Source organism: Lissotriton helveticus, chromosome 4_1 (assembly GCF_964261635.1).
Source record: "Lissotriton helveticus chromosome 4_1, aLisHel1.1, whole genome shotgun sequence".
NCBI lineage: Eukaryota > Metazoa > Chordata > Amphibia > Caudata > Salamandridae > Lissotriton > Lissotriton helveticus.
In genome coordinates, this window is record NC_136063.1 from 302,662,340 (window position 1) to 302,687,227 (window position 24,888).

The window sequence follows — 24,888 nt, forward strand, 5'->3', positions numbered from 1 at the left end:
GGAAGCGACCTCTGCTGCTTTGCCCCAGCCAGCCCCCAAAATCATTTACTTAGAAGCAACTCAGCTCTCACGACCTCTCAGCAAGAGAGAAAGGAAGTGACTTCTGAAGCATGAAAATAAAACCAGCAGCAACTCGTCCTCCACTACTCACAATCTATCCTCCCTGTTCACAAGCAAAGAACAAGGCCCCCCATGCCCAACGGCGAAGAATATGGCCTCCAGACAATGCATGTCTCACCCTTGGCCCAAACAGAAGGCCCAGTGCCCGCTGACTCAAATACACCTCCAGGCTCTCCTCACAACAGGCCATATTAACCAGTAAAACAACCCGGCTCACATCCAGAAGACGTACCATTGAGGGCCAACCATGCGGGCATGGTGGGCATGGCCCAACGTCAAGCTCAGGTTACCTTGTTGACCAACCCAGGCCTCCTGTGATTTCGCTCACGATTCTATCTGAGTCATGATTGCAAAGACTTGGAGATCCCTGAGTCATCATTCGGAACCAATTGACAACGTTAAGCCCTCCTCATCTCGCCTGCAGGAAGGGGACTTCAAGGACGCCACATTCTGGCCAGGTGGCCCAAATTCCTCCCATAGGACACGGTTCTCCAAAGCAAGCAATCTCGCAAGTCTCAAGTGCCCAACTGCTATTCATTCTGGAATATCACTGGCAAGATCACAATTACAATTCAAATAGTGGAAACATCTTAAGGCCGTCCCCGAGTTGAGTTGCCTGGAGTCATACAACCTTGCATCAATTGAATTTCTGCCTCCTAGGGCCTCCCCAATTTTAGAATCTACACTGGCAACTTTCACCTCGCCGACCCATGCACTGTCAGTGCTATCTGGTGCTGAGGCATGTAATGCATGGGGCATTAAGATCAGTCTCCTCAAAGTAGCCAGCTACCCTGTGGTGCTGACAAACCCCAGGCTCATTCAGAACTGCCTAGGAAAGAGCCTTACTCACGCCCTAAAAGCACCCTGGGCCGTAGCATCACATCTACCAGTAACCAAAGGGTAGTAACGAACGACCTTTCAAGAAACAACTGGAAGAGGCTGTCATCCGCTCTGTCCTGCAGATTTTCCGACTGAACTAATTCACTGGCGTGCCCACGCTTGAAGCCATTATCTCTATCCGTGTGTGTTGAAAATTAGTACGGTTTGGTGAACATTATCTGCGCCATCTTGCCTCTTCCCCTGATGCCACACTTTTGTCGTGCGCGCCCGCCATTTTCTAAGATGCCCCGATCAGAACGAACCCTTTTGCATGCCGCTGGCCCCTGACATAGCCCTTCGCCTTCACTAAGCCTGCACGCTGACCAACCCCCCTGCTTGCACCTGCCTTGAATCATAAACCCCTTCTTCGGCGCTGCTCTGCCCCAGGCCCTCATCCTGTTCCCAGCGCGACACCTCCCTGCTTTCCTTTCATGATCTCCGGCCCTTAGATGCAAACCCCCCTTTTTTCCCCGTGTGCCCGTTTTGTCCTCCCCGTTCCCAAGCCGACACCCAGCTCTGCCGATACCATCCTTGCCCCTCCCCGTACAATAGAAAGCTTCCCCCATCAAAGAATCCCCGGGTTGATCAAAGCCCCCACCCCATGAGATCCGATCAAACCCCCACATTCCGTGAATCGGCGGATTATCCAGCTGCGCGATGCTCATCACCTGTTGTGACTAGGGTGGGGACTTCAACTGTAAATGTGTGTGGGAACGGGCCCAAAGGGGAGTTCCGAGAATGTCTTTTCCGTACATCAAAGCTTTAACATGTATGTGTAATCTACAATAAAGTCATAAATGTGTGTATAAGAGGCCAGGCCTCAGGAATACAGTTAGAGCACCTCAGAACGATACCTTCTGTCCGTTTCGTTGTGTTCTCCTCCGGAGAGAATAAAAAAACCTTGTTTCCTGCTTTCCAGTCTCCAGCGCCTGCCTCTTCATTGATTTAAATAACTAGAGGGTCACAGAGGCAATACCGCCGGGCAACTATCGATTGTCCCCGACCCGATTGAACTTTTTACATGTGCTCCTGGAACATCAGCTGGCTTTTGCAGAAACTCCAGTCACTTGACCTTATAGCTTTCTTGAATGACTTCAACAACATCACCTTGCAGGAAACATGGGCTGAGTTGAGCTGTCTGATAACCGGCTTCATTGAGCACAGGAATCCGACTTCCAGAGTGTACAATTCCGGGAGACAAAGAGCAGCCTGTCCTTATATATTGCAGTAATACTGCAAGGGAAAATCGACCCAATAACATTCCAAGAGAGCTGGTTGTAAGGAATCGAATCAGTAACTGGAGACCACATCGCTAGCTCTTGCTGATTAACATCTATGTCAACCTGAGTGCAAGGGAGAAGAGGTAAAAACGTAGCCGTCCAATACTGGTTCTGTGTGATCCGGCCAGGGACCAGCCCCTACCTGATTGTACGATAACGTGATTTCAACACAAACCTTTTTCAAGATCACCATGAGGAGTCTGAAGAAATTCCCCCTTGGGGCTCTGAGAAAATTGTTGAACAAACCAGGCTGAGGGGCTGCCCACAAAGCCTGTTAGGGGAATTTCTGGACCTGTACATCAACATGTTGGCCTCAAAGTACTAAATGGCTGACTCCCACAAGACATCCCAACAAACTGGTCAATAACTGATAGAAAAACCTGCTCCTATCTCGACTATGCCATATGGAACAGGGACATATTTCCCTCAGTAGAGAGATACTGCATTGTCCCACGCACTGAGAGTGACCATCGTTCTCAGATTATCAAAATAAACTCCAACTTGTCCCACTATGCTCCAGTCTATATCACATGTGAAGGCATATACAACGATAATCTCAAGTGTCTTAAATGGAGTGATACCATCATCGGTAATATTGAGGCTGAATGTACACAATCCATTGCAAAGGCGGACCTATGCATTATGTTTCCAAACATCGAGTCGACAAACCTTATCACTTGACTCCTCACCAAATTTTCACGATCAGCATCAAACTTTGCCCAGTCTCACAGCTTCAACAAGCCATTTAGTACCTCAACAATGATTCAGCACCTAAAGAACGCCTGTAACACTACTATGAGAGGTGTTTGTAAGAACCCCGGGATGAAAGAGCTAATCATAGCCTTTAAGCAGATGCCCAAAAATTACAGGCAAGCAGTTCATGCAGAGAAGCTAAGTCACCAAAACCGTTTCTGGTTGATCATCTTATGTGAGAGTAAGAAAGTCAACTCCAGGAGATTCGGGGCCCTGGTGAGCAGGCAATTGAATGGATACAGTAGGCCTGGCTGCGCGAATATCATTGAACCAGAATGGTCATCCTTCCTCTCTAGGCACTTCTCGTCAAGTGGGGACACAGATTGTATATTGGAAGGGGGCTCCCTTAGTTCAACTACAACTATCATTTTAGTCTCGCCCCAAGATCAAAATCGCCCTTGCCCCCTCGTCGCAGACTTACTATCTTTGACAAGTTGGATGGAACATGCAATGTTGAGGCAAGGAAGGATGGGGCCCTCAGAACCAATGGCCTCCCAGAAGACCTTTTTAAACTGGACATTCTTTTCTTGGCAGGCAGGCTTTCATCGCATTTTGACCTCTGCCTGAGGAGATTGACAATACCTTAGTCAAGGCGCCCATCTATTAAGGGGGTTCTAGATCAGACCCGAGCAAGTACAGAATAATTGCACTTCTGGATAACCAATCAAAATTCTATGCCAGTCTACTTCTGAAAGACCTGCAGCACTTGGTGGAGATGGAGGGGTTCATTCCAAAGAAGCAAATGGATTTCACAGCAAAATTTGGCCCAATACTCAAATTGTTAGCTATCTCATTTTTTGGACTTTTGTGTACCCATTAATATGAGTTTATGATACCTTCACTATGAATTCTGTGATATTGCATTAATTTGACATGCTGCTATGATCAACGTATTTGTAAATGATACCAACAGCTCAAGGGACATGTGAATGCAGGGAACATGGGCCTAAGGTAAAGGCAACAGTGGCAGGAAGAAAATGCATAGATATTGATTTCTGTAAACATTCTTCATGTAACAAATGCATCAAAGGACCATGTACACTACAGTATGCATCGCCCAAGTGCTCACCCCTGTGATGTTCAGCAAAGGTCTGCTGTGCAGCAATGCACCCATCCTTGAAGCCTGCCTCAAAGTCCTTTGTCCTCCTGCTTGCATTTTGTCATCATTGTCACTGCTGTGGAAAACGTAAGGGGAGGGCACGCACACCTTTACCCTGGCCCAGTCCTGTATATCTGGACACATGCTGGCTTGCATAGTTTAAGTTGTTGCTACACCATGTCCATTCAAAATCTGGTTCAAGGAGGATATGTTGTAAAATCACACCATCAACCCAACAAAGGCATCCCCTGGTGTGGTGCATGACACATGCCACTTTCTACCATATTGCAACATCTTCCTGTTGTGGCAAGCTACAAATGAAGCAAGAGTAGAAGGCACATGATAAAACACTTGACAACATGGTTACATAAATGTGTGACAGTCAGTTGTTTGTCCTGACCTCAGCCTTCAACACAGAGAGGGATCAATGTACACATACATGTGTTCCAAAGACATATTTAAGCGGCCTCACATCTTGCTTAACACCTACACTAAAAACAATTCAGTACAAAGGATGTCATTGATTCCCATTAGAAAAATAGGTTAGGATGCAGCCACTTTGTAGTGGAGAACATCCTTTACAACTAATCTTTTATAACGCGGTACTGTTACCACGCAACTATTACAACGAAAGTCGTTACAACGACTTGCACTGGGGGGCGCTCCAGGATAGTAAATAGTTTAATTTACTATCCAACTCCTTCCCTACTACCCACGGGGACTGGAGTTGGAATAGTAAATTAAAAAATTTACTATCCAGCGCCCCCCAATGCAAGTCGTTGTAACGACTTGCGTTGTAAAAGTTGCGTGGTAACGGTACGCATTGTAAAAGTACGCGTTGTACCGTCATACATCCCTTTGTAGTAGTTTAACCACAAAACGGCAAGATGTGTGTTTAAGATCATATTGCTAACAGCATTCTTCACCATAAAGACATTTCTGGTTTCTGTAGATTTTCACATTCAAACTTCACCCCTGTGTTTTCAATTGTGCCTACGGGTATTGAAGCTACCTTACATCAAAACAGACACCCTTGCTCCAAAGTGCAAGGGTGTCTGGATAGAGGGAATGATAGTTGATGAACAGGAAGATGTTCCTCCCTGCACATAAACATAAACATCCTTTGATTGGATTTAACTGTTTCAATGTGTGCTACACACCACCTTAAAACACATAGATCCTTCGAAGATTAGGAGACTCAAAGCACACCTCCTTGTCATTTCCACATGCAAATCACTGTATCCTGGGTCTCAAGTACAAGAGTGGCCTCCTCCTTATGCCACCCTTGTAAATCGGTGGCAGTGGCAACATCAATGGGGGTGCAGTGGAATATTCACCTCAAAACGAGTGAATAACCCTTACACGCAATGTGAAGTAGCTTAACACTGCAGTGTAAATAAGGTGAAGCACCCAGCACCACAGGAATGTCTGAATACATGATGTACCAGTGGCAGTAGCAGCTTGTAACTATGCCCCTCACTGTTGGCATACAGGGCAAATGTCCAAATCATAAATAACTAAAATTTGACAATCATGGATATTGTAAATTCATGTACAAAGCTGTGTTTAACATGTGTACCATGTAACACAGGAGAATGGAAAGTGTCATGCACTTTGATTGTGAAATGCAAAAATATCGGCCCTTTACATTACAGAGGATGAAACCTCACCTCCTGGTCAGCAGCCTGTCCCACTGTACAATGATGATGATGATGATGATGATGATGATGATGATGACGATGTTGATGAAGAACTGACAACCATCAACCAAGATAGCCTCCAAGAGCTGCTTGACTCCATAGGCAGCCCATTCCCCATGGACAGACCGGGGTGATCCAGCAGCATCGTGGCATCTCCACATGCCCTGCCAAATATCCAGCAGGTACCACCTACCACCACAGCCACAAACCTGGACTCTGAGGACCCACAGATATAATTTCAATACAGTGCAGTAGCAGTCCAGCGTGAGATGGCAGAGCAGGTGCAGGCAGGGTTGGAGACCCTGGCAGCCAAACTCAAGTGGATCCATGGGCGCCTCTGTCCAAATAGGTACCACTCAGTTGCCATCAGAGGCACTTACAGTCCGCTCTGTGGCCTCCAGCAGTCCCTGGCTGACATCGCTGTTGTCATGGTGCAGAGGCAATAATACCTGTCCTGCCAAAGTGGTACCAGGTGTTCTCCTTTTTTTGCGAGTTTACCTTCACAGCTTTGGGCATTCTGTTTCTGTGTTCTTTTTGTAAGGATAAAATGAGCAGTCTTACCACTTTTTAGCCCTTACGCCCTTTAGTTACTGGCCATTTGAATCTCAAATACCTGTAAATGTCCCCTTTCCTCCCTTTGCTGCTCCCTCTCTCTCATTATTTCTGGTAAATGATCCTGTAATCTTTAGACAAGAAGAAATAAGGATACACTCGTCCATGGTGAGTATTACTATCTCTCGCATAGCAGATAAGCACGGACATACTAGGGTTATTTTTTGCTTATGGCATGAACCTATTTGACAAATCATCTTGTCAACTGATTCTTTCTAAAAATGCTCCCAGATGTGAATTATTCAATACTCAACCAGATGTAACACACTACCATGCATAAAGGATCATGAGTATTCCACATTAACATTCGACTTTTGTTAGAGAGTAATAACTTGCATGCAGTTAGAAACCATGACATGACATGCTGTTATTCTCTAGACATGTTACTTTCAAATTCTTAAAGATTCAGTTAGCCTTTTCACAAATGCAATAAATAAGTGTTAACACAAGAGTTAGTATACACATTGTAATGCACCAGTCTTTTGCTAGTTTGCAATTCTAAAGTCTTCTGATTTTTGCAGGGTTTTAGATCATATGCACTCAAGATAAGTGGTAGTGCTGTGAGCGTGACTGTGTCACTACCTATAGTACTAGAGGCACTCCTATGTATTGAAACCACTTGATGACCTTTGAATACCATTGCTTTAATTGACTTTTGGTGTTTTATTTTATCGTAGCTTAAATATCCTGCATGTGCACATTTCTTTGAAGATATCTTTCCTGTCTCTTTATAGTTTTACAGTGGGAGCTTTCACAGAGTAGAACAGCCTTGCCAGGAATGTTACATGTGGTATATGCATTTGAAAGTATGTGAGAGAGAGAGTGATGTGGTATGTATTTCTTGGTCTCGAAGTGCAGTGTTATAAGCAGTGGTGCTCAAATGTGCATTATGTTGTACATTGGGAGATGAAGTGTGTGATGCTATAGGCAGTGGTTCACAAATGTGCATTATGTTGTATATTGGAAAGTATTAGAAGTTCCTACTATTGGCTTTGACATGCCCGGATGTATGACATTACAACGCATGCTTTTACCACGCATGCTTTTACATCGCAAGTTTTATAACGCATGCCTTTACAACGCATAGCACTTTGGGGTGCTGGATAGTGAATAGTTTAATTTACTATTCCAACTCCAGTCCCCGTGGATAGTAGGGAAGGTGTTGGATAGTAAATTAAATCTATTCCCTATCCTAGAGCGCCCTCCAGCGCAATGCGTTGTAATGGTTTGCGTTGTAAAAGTTGCGATGTAAAAGCATTGCGTGGTAAAAGTTGTGTTGTAAAGGATGTTTCCCGACATGTCCTCATGTCATCTTGAACTCTGTGAACTAGCTTGACCTGGTGTGCACACAGGCAGGCCCCCAGATTATTCAAGTTGTTTACGCTATTCATGTTAAAGGTTGTTTTAGGCTTTCTTAAGCCTTGGTGGGATAATGTGTGGGAAGTGTGCTGGGTACCTTTCAGAGCAGAGACTGTTGTTGTCAGAGAAATGTGTGGAATGCACAGCTCTGTCTCGGAGTCAAAATACAGGGGCCTGGCCAGCTTCTGTCTTGAGCTTGACCCACACCAATTCGGTCAGCTCTGTTTTTCATAACAGAAGAAAGGGGGGAGAGGTTTCTAGAACCTTCTCCTCAGGTTGAGTAAAATGTATTACATGCAGGAAATCTTGGCACCCAGATGGGAGCCCACTTGTGAGGCAGACATGTTGGCCCAAGGGAACTTGGGTCCTGATCGAGAATCCTGCCTGGGCTGTCAAAGGGCTCCTCCAGCTTGAGTTGGCAAGGATGTTGAGTGAACGATCGGTGAGGTGTTTTGTTTTTGAGTATTGACTTTGTGATGTGTGAGTGAGTTTGTGTGCACATCCAAGTCTCCAGTGGTTATAATCATCTGAGGTGTTTCCCTTGTGATGTGTGAGTGTCTGTGTGCACATCCAAGTCATCAGTGGTTGTAATCATCTGACGTATTTAGTGTATATATCTTTCTGATTTTTTGCAGTGGACGTCCAGCATTATCTGCTTGTGTTTCATTTAACCTACTTATAAGTGTGTTATTATTGCTTGCATATATACATACACATATACATATATATATATATATATTCACAGAAAAAACCATAGGTTATAGACCATATATAGTTAGGAATTAGCATTTACAAAACCTTGAAAATTCACTGAAAAAACCATAGGTTATAGACCATATATAGTTAGGAATTAGCATTTAGAAAACCTTATTTTACTCACACAAAACCATTGAAATTCCATATATAGTTAGTTGCACTAACTATATATCGCGCACCCGCAATCCACTGCTGATGATGTCACATATTACATCATTCATGACATGGTCAGTGACATCACTGATGACATCACTGATGACAACATCCAGTGATTATGTGTTTCTGTAAAGTTTAAATATGTTTTACATATTGAAGAATGAGTGGATGTATAAGTGTCTGAATGAAGGTTTTAGTAGGTGCGTGATTGACTGTATGAGTGAGTGATTAAATGCGTCTTACTGAATGCACGGGTTAGTGACTAAACTGTCTTAATTTGTGCATCATTATGTCTGTTGTGATGTAAACTGCTGCATGTGTTGATCATTAGCTATACGAGAGGCTATATGTGTTATTAATTGGTTGCCCAAGTATTTCTATGGGAGATTGAGTTTGTGTGGGGGTGGCTGGAAGGTGTGTGACTCTGTGCATAGATGTGTGAGCAGTTTATTCACTAGGTGTATGAGTTCAAGAGTGCATGTGGAAACAGCTACATGGGCAGTTGACTGTGTGCATGAGTGTATTGATGAGTGAATGGATATCTCAATGCTACATGTCATAGTAAGTACATATGTAAAACACAGTACATGTGAGAGTTGGCATATATAAATAACTGTGCATGAGAGCCACTGAGTGAGTGGTTGTATCGATCATTGTGAACTTGTATCAGGGATTGTATAAGAGAGTAAATATGTGTTAGTATATGTTTCAATAAGTAAGGTGTGTATAACTGTATAGTTGAAGAAATGGAGGTGAGATTGTTTCTTTGCATGACTGACTGGGTGTGTGAGTAACTCCATGGATGAGTGGCAGTGTGTGAGTGTCTGTATACACTGAGTGTATCTAAGGTTATATTAGAGTCTGAAGAAGTTTATCGTATTAGCACAAGAATGATGCCAAATGAGACGTCATCAGTGATGTCATCAGTGATGTCATTTGAGATGTCATCAGTGATGTCATCAGTGATGTCACTGACCATGTCATGAATGATGTAATATGTGACATCATCAGCAGTGGATTGCGGGTGCGCGATATATAGTTAGTGCAACTAACTATATATGGAATTTCAATGGTTTTGTGTGAGTAAAATAAGGTTTTCTAAATGCTAATTCCTAACTATATATGGTCTATAACCTATGGTTTTTTCAGTGAATTTTCAAGGTTTTGTAAATGCTAATTCCTAACTATATATGGTCTATAACCTATGGTTTTTTTCTGTGAATTTCATTGGTTTTTTAACAGCTAATATCTGTAGCTGTAAAATGTATTCTTCTTTAAATCCAAAAATATATTTTATATGTTTATGAATAATTTTTTTTTTTAATATTTTTTTTTCTTCGTTCCCGCTTCGCGAATCGGGAAGCTTCCCGTTAGCTGACCTTGATGCCGCGAAATAGACCGCGAGCCGGTAAACGTTTCTTTACCGCAAGTGCCGCGTTAGAAAACAACATCGTGACGCCTCCCGTCCGCATGACGTTTCACGTTGTCGCGTGATATGTCATATGACGTGCTACGTTAGCGAACTGGTACGCGAAGCGAGTCGCAAAGCGCAGGTTTCTGGAAGCAAACCGGGAGGCCCTGCAAAGCGCTTAACGTAAACACAGCAAGTCATGTGACTTGGTAATAACACTTTTCATTGGTTCATTTCACTTTTGGTTTCCTAATGATGTAAGACTAGGTCATATAATCTAAAATGAACACTTTTGATTGGTTGAGAACTCTTGTTTTTCCCAAATGATGAAAATCCCTCCTTCTTTCCTCACTCTGACTTTCATCATTGTGAGAGAAAGACCCTTTGTGATCACTGAGCAATGGCTTCTTTAGTAGCTTCAGCTGGTGCTTCCCCACCACCTCCACCACATCCAAGGAAGAGTGGACCACCTGCTCAAGTTCTAATTCAACAAGAAGAAGAAGAAGAGGAACAGGAGGACGAGCACGAAGAGAGGCAGTTTTTGCCTGAGCAGCCCAGGACGTCTCACCGGAAAGAAAACTTTATTTGGCAATTTTTTAAAATTCCCAAAGGTCAGAAAAAAGTAAATGCAAGATACGTAACTTGCCTTATATGTCAAGATAGACTGTCCAGAGGGACCGACAAAAAATACAGTTTCGGAAACTACACAATGCATCGCCATATGACTAGGTGGCATCCTAACAACTACAGTGCTGCACAGTTTCGGAACGACCTAGATAATCTCCCTATTATGGCCAGAAGATCTGTTGTACCGGAAGTAACGGGACCAGAGGGCAGGGAGATGGTGCCAAATATACAAATGAGATTTGGTGATGTAAAACACATCTGCGCATTTTGCGATGGATTCATTTCCTACGGAGAAAAAAGCATCACTCTGATCAACAGAGCTATTGACTATCATATGCAAGTTTGTCCGAAACGCCCAAAATAATAAATACTTCTTTTTTTTGTTTTGTTGCTCCTGTTGAGCCCTTTACAATGAATCGTTTTCATTGCCCCCTCCAAGAAAAACCCCAAAAAATATAAAACTGTTCCGAAAAATTCAAAAACAGTAAAAAAATGTTCAGAAAAATAAAAAAAAAAGTTCTTTTCAGAACTACCTCCCCGTTATTAAAAAATTGGTACAATATTTGGAATTGTGCCAACCTCTATTTCTCTTAGTTCGCTTCCTAGTTCGCTCGCTGGTACGCGAACCGGAAGCGAACCAAAAACAGTAAGTATAAGGGAAGGAAACAGACACTTATGTTAAAAGAAACACAGCTATAAGGGAGTAAACTAGAGATACCATTACCCGTAATCCACTGCTGATGATGTCACATATTACATCATTCATGACATGCTCAGTGACATCATCAGCAGAGGATTCCGGGTTTTTTGGCAACATGCCTTATCCACGGTTTAATAACGCTGCCTTTTGCTTTATATAAGTTTTCAAATTGTATGAAATATATACCAATAGGTCGTTATGAACCTTTAGGTAGTGCTTTTCTTCATGAGGTCTGGTCGCTTCCATACACATACAGATGTTTCAAAGATGATCAAGAAGTTTATCTGAATGGAGAGGAATGCACTGAGACGCCAGATCATTCACTAATGTGTAGGCACATACAGTTACACGGTTCATGCAACAAACACCGACCAAATATGGCTTGCGTGTTGCAAGGCACGCCAGTTCCTGCTATCATCCCCACGTTCAAGTTGTTGGAAAATGGTAGTTATTTGATGCTCAATAATGAAGATTGTTCTGAGTTAATTAAAAGTATTCCTTTTATCGTAACAGTAAGTGAACGGGTTATTTGCTGCAGAAATGTTCTATTTCCTCCCACACATGAACATAGGGAATTTTCAATCTGGCCACAAATACCAACCTTGGGACACGTTTCAACGGCATGGCAAGAATAAGAGCTCTTTTGTCTCAGAGAGAGGTGGCCTTGAGTTCGGCCCGTGAAACTTTCGTACTTCACATAGCGAACACCCATACAGAGGTGCACACCCTTTTCAATTAAGATTTGCCTTTCAATTTCAGCAACATGTTTCCGACTATCTTTAACGCATCCTCCACAAAGTCCCTGGCACACTTTTTTAAAGTTGTTACCAGTGGTCTCGTGACTTCATTTGAGAAAATCTTTGGAGTCATCCCTGCTTCCTTTCATTGTATTTTCTGCACTCTGGTTCGTAGATTGGCATTTTTACTTGCATTACCAGCGGACGCTCTTGTGCTTTTTTACATTTTTAAATATGGATGTCCCTCCTATGCAACCTCCGACCCTGCAGCTGCTGACACTGTTCCGCAATCGCATGCTAGAATATTATGGCACAATGCCGTTGGCGATATTAAGCACGGCATATGGATTATCTTTTCGGTTCTCCTACTTCACCTGTGTCCAGCCTGTATTTCACTGCCTGACCTGTGATTTCGATTGGGCCATTGATTTGTGTCTCTGCGGACCGGTTTCTCCTGACGTCGACTTTAATCAGCTGATGACTCCTATCATTACTCACGAGTTGGTTTGTCCTGGCGAAAGGATTATGGCTGTGGCATTGATGCATGGACTACTTGGTCCCTGGAATTTACTGGCGGCAGCACAGTCTTTCTTGGAACAGAGCTTTCTTGAAAACCCACCGAGCTGTCCTCTGATGGTGATAGAGGATCCGGTGCTGGGAGAGCACGTATGTTCTTTTCCGCTTTTAAATTGGATGGCTGAACTGTTTTCGGATGAAGACGGTGACTTCCTATTGGAGGCTGTTGCAGCTTATTTTGCATACACAGTTATGTCATAGACCTTTTTCATGTTTGATATGCTGAGTACTAGCATTTCATTGACAATTCATTGACTTATTTGTCAAGTTTTTATTATTTACCTTGCCTATTGGCTTAAGACTCGATAAAGTACTTGGCTGTTTTATTTTTCTTTAGCATTAAATTTTCCTAGTTTTTAATGCTTTACCTTGCGGACCGTCCACATATAAACTTGCAATCTGCTCTCATGAGATGGCACTTCTATTATCTTATTCAGTTCGTTTCCGGATCATGAGGAGGTGTCATCTAGGTCCTGGATATCTTTACACCGTGTTAAGTTAGCATGGGCTCATTACCGGTTTAAACGCCATTTTTCCTTTTTTGCAACTTCTGCACACAACACTTAGTTGTTGCTTTAGCTTTCCACCTAGTAGTTCATCGTGGTTTACATGAGAATAATATGTTATTGGTCTACTATCTGCTTTACTTGTTAAACTATATCTGTACAGCGAGTGCTAAAGTTTCAAGAACAACACGATACAGAATTGTTATGAGGTCTGATCTCCACGACTTCATACTCATAACATAAGTGCAACTTCTGCCAATTCTGGGCATGAGGTGGGTTTTATATTGCTTTGCCGAACACACATACACAACAGTTGATGCGGTTCACATGAAGAGAGAGCTGGTGTATGCTGATGTGATTCCTTCAAATCTAAGACACTAAAGTATGGGCACGCCCTAAACCAACACAAAGAGACCTTCTTAGCAAATAATATAATATGTGTATTAGGGAGGGTGAGATATAAGCAGCCGCGGGCCGTGGAGGGAGTTACGATGGGGCAGGGAGGCGGGGAGGGGGAGAAGCAGGGTGGAGCCCTCTCTACCTTGCCCCTCCCCCTCCCCGCCTCCCTGCCCCACCGTAACTCCCTCCACGGCCCGCGGCTGCTTATAAGTGTTGCTAACTCTTATTCATTTACAGCATGTTAACATACTGTCACCATTCGCTTTTTATGTACTAGTAACTATGCTGGTAATTTTGCTACTGATAATATGTGTACTTGTATTCTCCACCCTGCTTCTCCCCCTCCCCGCCTCCCTGCCTCACCGTAACCCCCTCCACGGCCCGCGGCTGCTTATAAGTGTTGCTAACTCTTATTCATTTACAGCATGTTAACATACTATCACCATTCACTTTTTATGTACTAGTAACTATGCTGGTAATTTTGCTACTGATAATATGTGTACTTTTATTATCTAAGGTACTACGCCTGAGAAGACGGCATTAGTAAATAAACATTTCAAATACACATCTGTTCTTCTTAACTCCATGTTCTGGTTTCTAAGAAATCTATAACGACCGACTGTTCATGAGTTCCACGTATCCTGAGGTACTATAAGTTCATATTCTGGATTGTCTAAACATTGAGAGTTTGTTATATCCAATGTGACACTGTACCTAGCTTGCTAAGGAGTTTTTGATTACTAACGTGAGTTTTGGGACACCCTAATTCGCCGAGGTTCCAATCCTCTGTCCACAGTTCTGTGTGAGAACAGAAACCCTGCGACAGGGGCACCCCCGACCCTTGCTGGAGCTTCATCACACTTGCGATACAACTCCAGCAATGCATTCGCCGAGGTTCCAATCCTCTGTCCACAGTTCTGTGTGAGAACAGAAACCCTGCGACAGGGGCACCCCCGACCCTTGCTGGAGCTTCATCACACTTGCGATACAACTCCAGCAATGCGCCACCTTTACGGCACAGATACATCACGCATCTGTGCTGTTTTTGCCCCATGATGCGCCGCATTGTAAATGCAGCACACCATAGGTGACGGAACAGCGGCACAAAATGACTAACACATCCCTGGTGATGCGCCAGTCATCATAAATGTATCCCTATGCTTCTTATCTTGTTAGAGATGAACCGCCATATGTATCATCAAAGTTATTTGCATTTCCTAAATAGCGAACTTTAAGGAATAAATAGCGATTCTTTACCATTCCTAGTTTGCGATGAGCTATTTGCTAATTAGCCGAATGTAGCCCAATGAAGCCCAATGTAGCCCAATGTAGCCCAAAGATGGCCGCCAGACACACAAAAAAACAAATGTAGCCCAAATATCAGCCAGATGTAGCCCAACTATAGCCCAGTGACAGAATGACCAATCAGCTTCGCAAACCTCCGTTACGCGAAGCGGAGCGCTGTTACAGATATATATCTTTTTTTGAACGTTAATTTCTCAAAATCCACTGGAGCACATATATTGAGACCTAGCAAAGGCACATCGGGCTACCAGTCCCTAATATTTTGCCAAGTTTCGTGCAAATCCATTCAGCCGTTCAATTATTATTATTATTTTTTTTTTTTGCCCCGCGGGGCCCTTTTAAAACCTCCACATCAAACCTAGGGGGTCAGCGAGGATCTACTATGCCCCCTTATAGTTATTTCCCCCTTTGTTTTGACCTCCTCTTGTCTCTCGATCCTACCGAGAGACAAGATGGCGGCCGCTACGGACTGTTTGGAATGTTGACAGACGCCGGAGAACCAATCAGCTTCGCTTCACAAAGCTCCGTTGCGCGAAAAGTCCGCGAACCAGTGCGCTGCCCGGTCCGCTGTTACAGATATATATCTTTTTTTAAACGTTAATTTCTCAAAATCCACTGGAGCACATATATTGAGACCTACAAAAGGCACATCGGGCTACCAGTCCCTACAATTTTGCCAAGTTTCGTGCAAATCCATTCAGCCGTTCGGGCTAAAAGTGAGGCCAACCGCCCTATGGAAAACTCAATGTTAAAAACACGTTTTGGGACCCCCCTTTTTTCTCGGCCCCCACTGGACGAACCCCCCCCAAATTTTCAAGGGCTGCTCAGAAACAAAATGTGCCATTTTCCTGAAAATTTCAGCCAATTCCGTCCACAAACGCCAAAGTTATTAGACATAGAATTTTCAAAAAACCCATAGAGAAAAAATCCTAACTATATATACCTACTGGCGACCGCCAGTAGGTAATATATATATATATATATATATATATATATATATATATATATATATATATATATATATATATATATATATGAACAATGCCTCCTCACAGAAAGAAGAAGAGGCCACGGCAGGGGAAACGGTGGAAGCCTCTTTATTGAAGAATTTCACCACAATCAGGGCGGATGCTTTTCGGCTAATTCTGCCTTCCTCAGCGCCAGTGGTGTAAGTGGGATGGAGGCGCTTGTAACAGGTTTAAGTACCTAGGGCCTCACTTGCGTCAGTTTTGCGCTTCCGATGCGTCACTTTTTGTGACACATCGGCGGCGTAAAACATGCCTCCTGATGCGCACTATTTACAAAGTGATGCGTTAGATGCGTCACTTTGTAAACCCCTGCGCTACATTATACCTGCGTCAGGTATAATGTATGCAGAGGGGGCGTTCACCCGCAAAAAGCCTCGTAATAGTGACGCAGTGAAATCTATGAGATTTCACTGCGTCACTTTTAGGACGCTGTTGCATCAAAATCTTGCGCCTGCCTCACAGCAGGCGTAAGACTGACGCAAGCCCTTTCACATGGGGCTTTCCCCATGTGAAAGGAAGCATTGCTGGAGCTGCGTCACTTTTGTGACACACTCCAGCAATGCGTCACTTTTGCGCCTACAGATAAGTCAGAAATACTGACGTATCTGTAACTCCTTGCGACAAGATGCGTCATATTATAAATATGACGCATCAATCATGTCGCAGGGAGAGCGCAGTGAAAAGTGACGCATCACTGTTTTCACGCAGCGATGCATCACTTTTCATAAATGAGGCCCCTAGCCTCCTCCTAGTTGGTGTCAACTAACTCCGACCCCCAAGATGTAGTACCTTCTTGTAGGATGCCAGGTGCGTCAAGACTATAAGTCCCAGAATGCTGTTGGTCCTTCTGGCAGTAGTGGTTTGGAAATAAAATGCGGGAAGTTGATCGCCCAAATGTCCAATATTGATGCTTCCTCCTCTCCCCAACCGCATCAACCCTTGAGTCTCGGTCAAAATGTCAGCAGGGGCAGGACTGGTGATCCAGTTAGACCGACGTGGAGCAGAGTGACTCCAACACTGCTTCTTGTCCTCCGACGCTCAGGGGTGGGCCCCGGTCCTTCCGGTAACCTGGATACAACAAAATCCACCGAAGTAGAAGCCAGCGTCACATATATGCAATATATATATATATATATATATATATATATATATATATATATATATATATATATATATATATATATATATATGCCAGTTTCTCGTACCAAAAGTACAGCGCACTCCACACAGACAAATTAGGACACAATACCGTCTGCTTCGTCAAATCCTGGGTTTATTCCATAACCACAAGCCAAAAACAAACCCTACGCGTTTCGGCGGACAGCCGCCTTGCTCACGGGTAAAGTGTTGTTGTTACACCATTGGTTAAGTAAAGTGCATGTGACACATCAAAACAAACAACATCAAAAGGGGACAGACATACTAGTTGGAGTCAGCCATCTTCCAATGGGTTATCTACAATGCGTGAAACATTATTATGTGTACATTTGAGCCAGAGATTAATCATAGTGCTAACATGAATTAACAGATTAAAATTAGATTAGTAACATGTTAACTGCACATTGTATATATATATATCATTAGATAGAGCCTCCCGCATTTTATTATATCGGACAGTGGTGAGACACGCCTGCACATCTAATACATTGCCTATGGCATATTATCTGCTGGGAAAGCTAGTATATTCAAATGATGTTTTGCCAAGTGACAAATCCCATTACCACGGGGTAAATACATTTGCATATGAGAAGCCTGGTAAGCATATTTATGCCAAGTGGCATAACCGAAAACAAGGGAGCAGATATACCTGTTTGAAATAAGGCCTATTCCATATCCCAATCCTAGTGGATATAACGTTCAAAACAATATAAATACTTGAAACAAAATTATATAAATACTTGAAACAAAATTCCAAGAATCCAACCCAAGTGGGTTAGGCCATGGTATAAACTACCAAGTCTCTTAATTCTCAAGTCCAGGCAGGTAATCATATATCAATAGTTCAATCACTAATTCTTTCATTCCCATGTTAATGCAGGCAAATTCCATGTCCAATGTTTATCCATTCCATATCATGGCCGGAGTCCCAATCTGCAAAAGAAAGACCCCTGGCTCATTAAATATACCAAACCGTTTCATTTATAACCCAAAGTGTGGACATTGCTCCTATTTTTCATTAATTGCATTAAAAACAAGTGAAAATTGGTGAATATTAAAAATACAGCGGAAAACATTAGACTCAATATATGTACAACATCATAGTAAGCATTTAAGTACAAAACGGACAGGACGGTCAGCGGAGCATGTCCCTGAACTGGTACCCATATCTCAAGAGACTAAACATACCACGCTTACTCTCCCAGAAACCATGCCATTTCTTCCTCAGAATTCAACCCCTTCGGGATCTTAGAATCTAAATTGAGAATATATTGGGATTCTAGTTGTCTTAGACTACGAATTCTGTCTCCTCCCCTGTTGCTAGCTGGTATTCTGTCTACAACAAAGAAACGTAACAGATCCCGATTACTGTGATGGTACTCTTCAAAGTGTCGGGCAATAGGTGAGAGCTTATCTTTGGCTCAAATGTACACATAATAATGTTTCACGCATTGTAGATAACCCATTGGAAGATGGCTGACTCCAACTAGTATGTCTGTCCCCTTTTGATGTTGTTTGTTTTGATGTGTCACATGCACTTTACTTAACCAATGGTGTAACAACAACACTTTACCCGTGAGCAAGGCGGCTGTCCGCCGAAATGCGTAGGGTTTGTTTTTGGCTTGTGGTTATGGAATAAACCCAGGATTTGACGAAGCAGACGGTATTGTGTCCTAATTTGTCTGTGTGGAGTGCGCTGTACTTTTGGTACGAGAAACTGGCATATTTTCGGGATCCTCCAAACCCGACTCGCACCGCCAGTAAAGAGTCCCGGTTTTCATGGAGGAAGTGAGAGTGAAAATATATATATATATATATATATATATATATATATATTACCTACTGGCGGTCGCCAGTAGGTATATATAGTTAGGATTTTTTCTCTATGGGTTTTTTGAAAATTCTATGTCTAATAACTTTGGCGTTTGTGGACGGAATTGGCTGAAATTTTCAGGAAAATGGCACATTTTGTTTCTGAGCAGCCCTTGAAAATTTGGGGGGGGTTCGTCCAGTGGGGGCCGAGAAAAAAGGGGGGTCCCAAAACGTGTTTTTAACATTGAGTTTTCCATAGGGCGGTTGGCCTCACTTTTAGCCCGAACGGCTGAATGGATTTGCACGAAACTTGGCAAAATTGTAGGGACTGGTAGCCCGATGTGCCTTTTGTAGGTCTCAATATATGTGCTCCAGTGGATTTTGAGAAATTAACGTTTAAAAAAAGATATATATCTGTAACAGCGGACCGGGCAGCGCTCTGGTTCGCGGACTTTTCGCGCAACGGAGCTTTGTGAAGCGAAGCTGATTGGTTCTCCGGCGTCTGTCAACATTCCAAACAGTCCGTAGCGGCCGCCATCTTGTCTCTCGGTAGGATCGAGAGACAAGAGGAGGTCAAAACAAAGGGGGAAATAACTATAAGGGGGCATAGTAGATCCTCGCTGACCCCCTAGGTTTGATGTGGAGGTTTTAAAAGGGCCCCGCGGGGCAAAAAAAAATAATAATAATAATAATCGAACGGCTGAATGGATTTGCACGAAACTTGGCAAAATTGTAGGGACTGGTAGCCCGATGTGCCTTTGCTAGGTCTCAATATATGTGCTTCAGTGGATTTTGAGAAATTAACGTTCAAAAAAAGATATATATCTGTAACAGCGCACCGCTTCGCGTACTTTTCGCGTTACGGAGCTTTGCGAAGCGAAGCTGATTGGCTCTCCGGTGTCTGTAAACATTCCAAACAGTACGTAGCGGCCGCCATCTTGTCTCTCGGTAGGATCGAGAGACAAGAGGAGGCCAAAGCGAAGGGGCAAATGACCATAAGGGGGCATAGTAGATCCTCGCTGACCCCCTAGGTTTGATGTGGAGGTTTTAAAAGGGCCCCGCGGGGCAAAAAAAAAAAATAATAATAATAATCGAACGGCTGAATGGATTTGCACGAAACTTGGTAAAATATTAGGGACTGGTAGCCCGATGTGCCTTTGCTATGTCTCAATATATGTGCTTCAGTGCATTTTGAGAAATTAACGTTCAAAAACAAGATATATATCTGTAACAGCGCTCCGCTTCGCGGAGATAAAATTATATCTGTATTACCTAGCTGTTGCTAACACCAGTTAGCGACGGCTAGTAGGAGATAGCGACCATCTTGGGTCCCACTTTGCATGTGAGTGATATTTATCACTAATGACATGCAAAGTGGGCATGCCAAGATGTTAGCGACTGGAAACAGTCGCTAACATCGCTATCTCCTATTATCAACTTTTGGAAATATTCGAGATAAGCGCGAATATCTCCAAAAAGTAACAGCTGCCCTGAGCAGTTCTTAGCCATGTTATCCAATGGGAGGTGGATAACATGGCTAAGAGCATTAGCTCGGTAATGCATGAATATCGCGGAGTTTTCAGCGATATTAATGCATTGCGCTCGTTTTTTATCGTATTTGCGATAAACCTTGATAATAGCAAGGTTTATCTGCGATAATTTCTGACGGTAAAAAAATCTTTGCAATGCCTCGTTAGGGATAAATATCGCTTAACTTTGGTAATATGCCCCAACGTCTGTTAACGTTCGATTCGAAGGAAATCAGGAATTGTTGAAAAACATTGTGTGCGCCATCTTGTCTTTTTTCAAATGCCACACTTTTGTCGTGCACGGCAGCCATTTTAGATGCCTTGACCAGACCCACTCTGTGCACGCTGTCGATCCTTAGCATGGCTCCCCACCCTCGCAAGCATCTCACCCAGGCAGTGGTCACCCCCGCTCTCTGTCTTATGCATGGGTAATAAACCTCCCCCCATCTGCGCTGCTCTTCCCTGAGAATCACACCCTGTGCCCGCCCGACACCTCCCTTTCGCCCTATTCACTACCGCACCCTCTGACACTCCTTTTCCTCTGTGTCCGATTGTCCAGGCCGGTCCTAGGCTATCAGCTAGCCCTGCAGATGTAGTTTATGGCCACAGCTGTAAAGAATCACCCCTCTTCAAAGGAGTTATAGTAGATCAAGGCCCACACTCGATGAGATCCGTCACAGCAGAAGCGTTGCTATTATCTGAAAACCATCCTGTATTGTGATTGGGGAGGGGACCGAGCGTGAAGCGGAAGATTCCAGGGATGACTCTTTGTACATCAAAGTTTTTACAATTATGTGTCACATTAAAAATATATAGCACTCCGACAAAGTAGTAAGATTATAAAACTTTAATAATTTATAAATATATACAAGAAAACAAAAATAGTAATAACATATAAACATTTTTAGGGAAAAACAACGAAGTAGCGGTCCGCTGTGCGAATAGTCCCAACGCAGCACAACGTCCAGATTTCCGGCGTGGGGCGTCGCGGGGGGTGGGTCATCAGTAGCAAACTGTTGTGCGAATAGTTCCAAGGCAGCAGAACGCGCCGAAATCTAGATGACACGAAAGTGATGTCTAGTAAGTTGCCATCCAGCAAATAACGGCGTGGGGCGTCGCGGGGGGTGGGTCATCAGTAGCAAACTGTTGTGCGAATAGTTCCAAGGCAGCAGAACGATGGCACCAAGGTGATGTCCAGTAAGTTGCCGCACTGGTTTTGGTATCCTACAATGCTGCTCCGAATAACGGCGTGGAGCGCCCCGGGGGAGGCGGCGTGAACGGGCCTCTCCAGGTGGAGTCTCATCTGTTTTAGTGGGGCGCCCCTTTACCGTTTCAGTTGCCATTCCGTCCGCTTTTGGTCCACTGTGTCAAAATCCGCCATTCAGCTGAGTTGCGCCCACTCTTGCGGTGCAGCGATAGGCGGCTGCCACAGGACTCTCAAAATGGCGGCAGGCTCTTTCCTTTTTGGGCGTAGTCCACTGAAATGGCCCTGGGACACCTTGGAAATCGGACGCTTGTCTGCTAGGTCTTGGACCCCATTCTCGAAAGCGTCCCCTCCGCCTTGAGAATTCATCAAAAGTTTTGGGGGCCCCGACTCCTGCAGGCTTCTGGTGGGGAGCGGCTGCCATGATTGCTCGCGGAATGACCACGACGGAGCTACGAGATGGTGGTGCTCTCATGCTGACGCCAGTTTAGTCTGAAACATCCAGAAACAAGGTGGGGCTTTCATCGTTTGGGGGAAAAAAAAAGTTTTCATCCAATGAAAAGTGTTGTTTTTAGGTCATATGATCAAGCCTTCCATCATTCGGAAACCAAAAGTAAAATGAACCAATGAAAAGTTTTATAAACAAGTCACATGACCTGTTATGCGGCATAGGGTATAAAATGCGGAGAAAATACGTTGGCACGTGAGGCGGCGTCAGTAGCGGACCGATGTGCGAATAGGCCGAAGGCAATACAACGCGCCAAGATCCGGATGGCACCGAGGTGGTGTCCAGCAAGTTGCAGCACTGGTGTGGCCATCCTACAATGCTGAAAGTCGGCGTGGGGCGCCCCGTTGGCCTGTGAGTTTGCGTCAGTAGCGGACCGATGTGCGAATAGGCCGAAGGCAGCACAACGCGCCAAGATCCGGATGGCACCGAGGTGGTGTCTAGTAAGTTGTCGCACTTCTGTGGCCATCCTACAATGTTGAAAGTCGGCGTGGGGCGCCCCGTTGGCCTGTGAGATGGCGTCAGTAGCGGACCGATGTGCGAATGGGGCCAAAGGCAGCGCAACAATATTTTCTGACTGACACCACAAGGCGCTGAGATGCCAAGATCCGGATGGCACCGAGGTGATGTCTAAGTTGCGGACTGATGTGCGAATGGGGCCAAAGGCAGCGTAACAATATTTTTTGTATGGAAGATACCACTAGGCGTTGAGATGCCAAGATTCGGATGGCACTGAGGTGATGTCTAGCAAGTTGGTGTGGTCATCCTACAATGCTGAAACTCGGCGTGGGTCGCCCCATTAGCCTGTGAGATGGCGTCAGTAGCGGACCGATGTGCGAATAGGCCGAAGGCAGCACAACGCGCCAAGATCCGGATGTCACCGTGGTGGTTTCATAGTTGAGAGGCACTTCATCTGCAGTGGGGCGCCGAGATCCGGATGGCACCGAGGTGATGTCTAGCAAGTTGCTGTACTGGTGTGGTCATCCTACAATGCTGAAACTCGGCGTGGGTCGCCCCATTAGCCTGTGAGATGGCGTCAGTAGCGGACCGATGTGCGAATAGGCCGAAGGCAGCACAACGCGCCAAGATCCGGATGTCACCGTGGTGGTTTCATAGTTGAGAGGCACTTCATCTGCAGTGGGGCGCCGAGATCCGGATGGCACCGAGGTGATGTCTAGCAAGTTGCTGTACTTGTGTGGTCATCCTACAATGCTGAAACTCGGCGTGGGTCGCCCCATTAGCCTGTGAGATGGCTGTTCTTTGGATTTGGGCCTGGTCCACCAAAATGGCCCTGGGACACCTTAGAACTCGGACGCTCGATTTTTTTTCCTTTCCTGTACATGCAAAAAAAGGTAAATGCCCGGTACGTTACACGCTTCATCTGCCACGATGAACTCTCCAGAGGAACCGAAAAAAAATATAGTTGTGGTAACTATACCATGCATCGTCATATGGAGAGGTGGCACCAATTAATTATAGTGCTGCATAAAAGAGAGATTTGGAGGAGAACCCCTGACCTGCTAGTACATTCATCAAAGAAGTGGCACTGAGAGCTTCAGAGGCAAGGGAAACGGTCCCAAATATTTAGAAGAACTTTGGAAAGATTAAAATGACATGTTTAGATTGTGGCAAATTAATTTCATGTGGACAGATGAGTGTTACTCTAATAAATACAGCATATGAACATCATCATAGTCGATGGTTGGTAGAGACATTTTGACTATATCCTGGACCTGCCCGTCCTCGCCCAAAATGGCGCCGGAATAAATGGGACTCGTAACTCCTTGTTGTGTACTGGTTGCAGAACCTTGAAATCACGAGATACGTATGCAGTTTTGAAGCACATGGCGGGCGGGGACGAGAATTGATTGAATATTTCGACATCCCTATTGATATTAAGTTCTGATGTGTTATTGATTACTGTACTGTTGAAAGTTCGAATTAACGTCACCCATGGTACTTGCCCGCAAATGTATATCTAGATAATTTTATTGTAACTGGCCCTGTCGTATTTTAATTATAAAATGTACGTCCACCGATTCCGTAACTGTTAGACACCTTAGTTCTTGCAACCTAATGGCCCGCCCGTTACGTTCCTCTACAGTGTAAATGTCTATTCATCATATACGATTACAGTTTGCTCTGTGGCAGGCCCACGTGGTTATAGGCTCGTATTTGTATAATGAAATTTTCACAATAAAGGTTTTTAAAAGAAAACATGGTAGTAGTATATACATTGGTAAAGTTTTTAATAATAGTGACTGTTTTAGAATCATTAAAAGGCAAGTGAAATAAAGCAGACCAATTACATGAAGGGTAAAAGGTATAATACGAAGGAACGCAGTAAAGATAAATGGTCAAGGGCTGTTGTGTTTTCTATTCCTGCAACATAAAGTGATCGATAAGAATCTCATATTCAGGCGTATCGGCGACTAAGACAGCAGGTCGACCCTCTTTTGCTCAACGGCTCCGTCATGGGACGAAGAAACGCTCTTTTTCTCGAAAAAAGAATATATTTTACTTGCAGGACAGTTGTAAAATTTCCGGGAAAGTACATTAGCCTGGAACATTATAACATATATTTAAGAAAAAATAATGTTCGGAAGTAATGAAAAGCGTAATTTTTAGGTCATATGACCAAGCCTTTCATCATTACAATAAGAAAAGTAAAATGAAC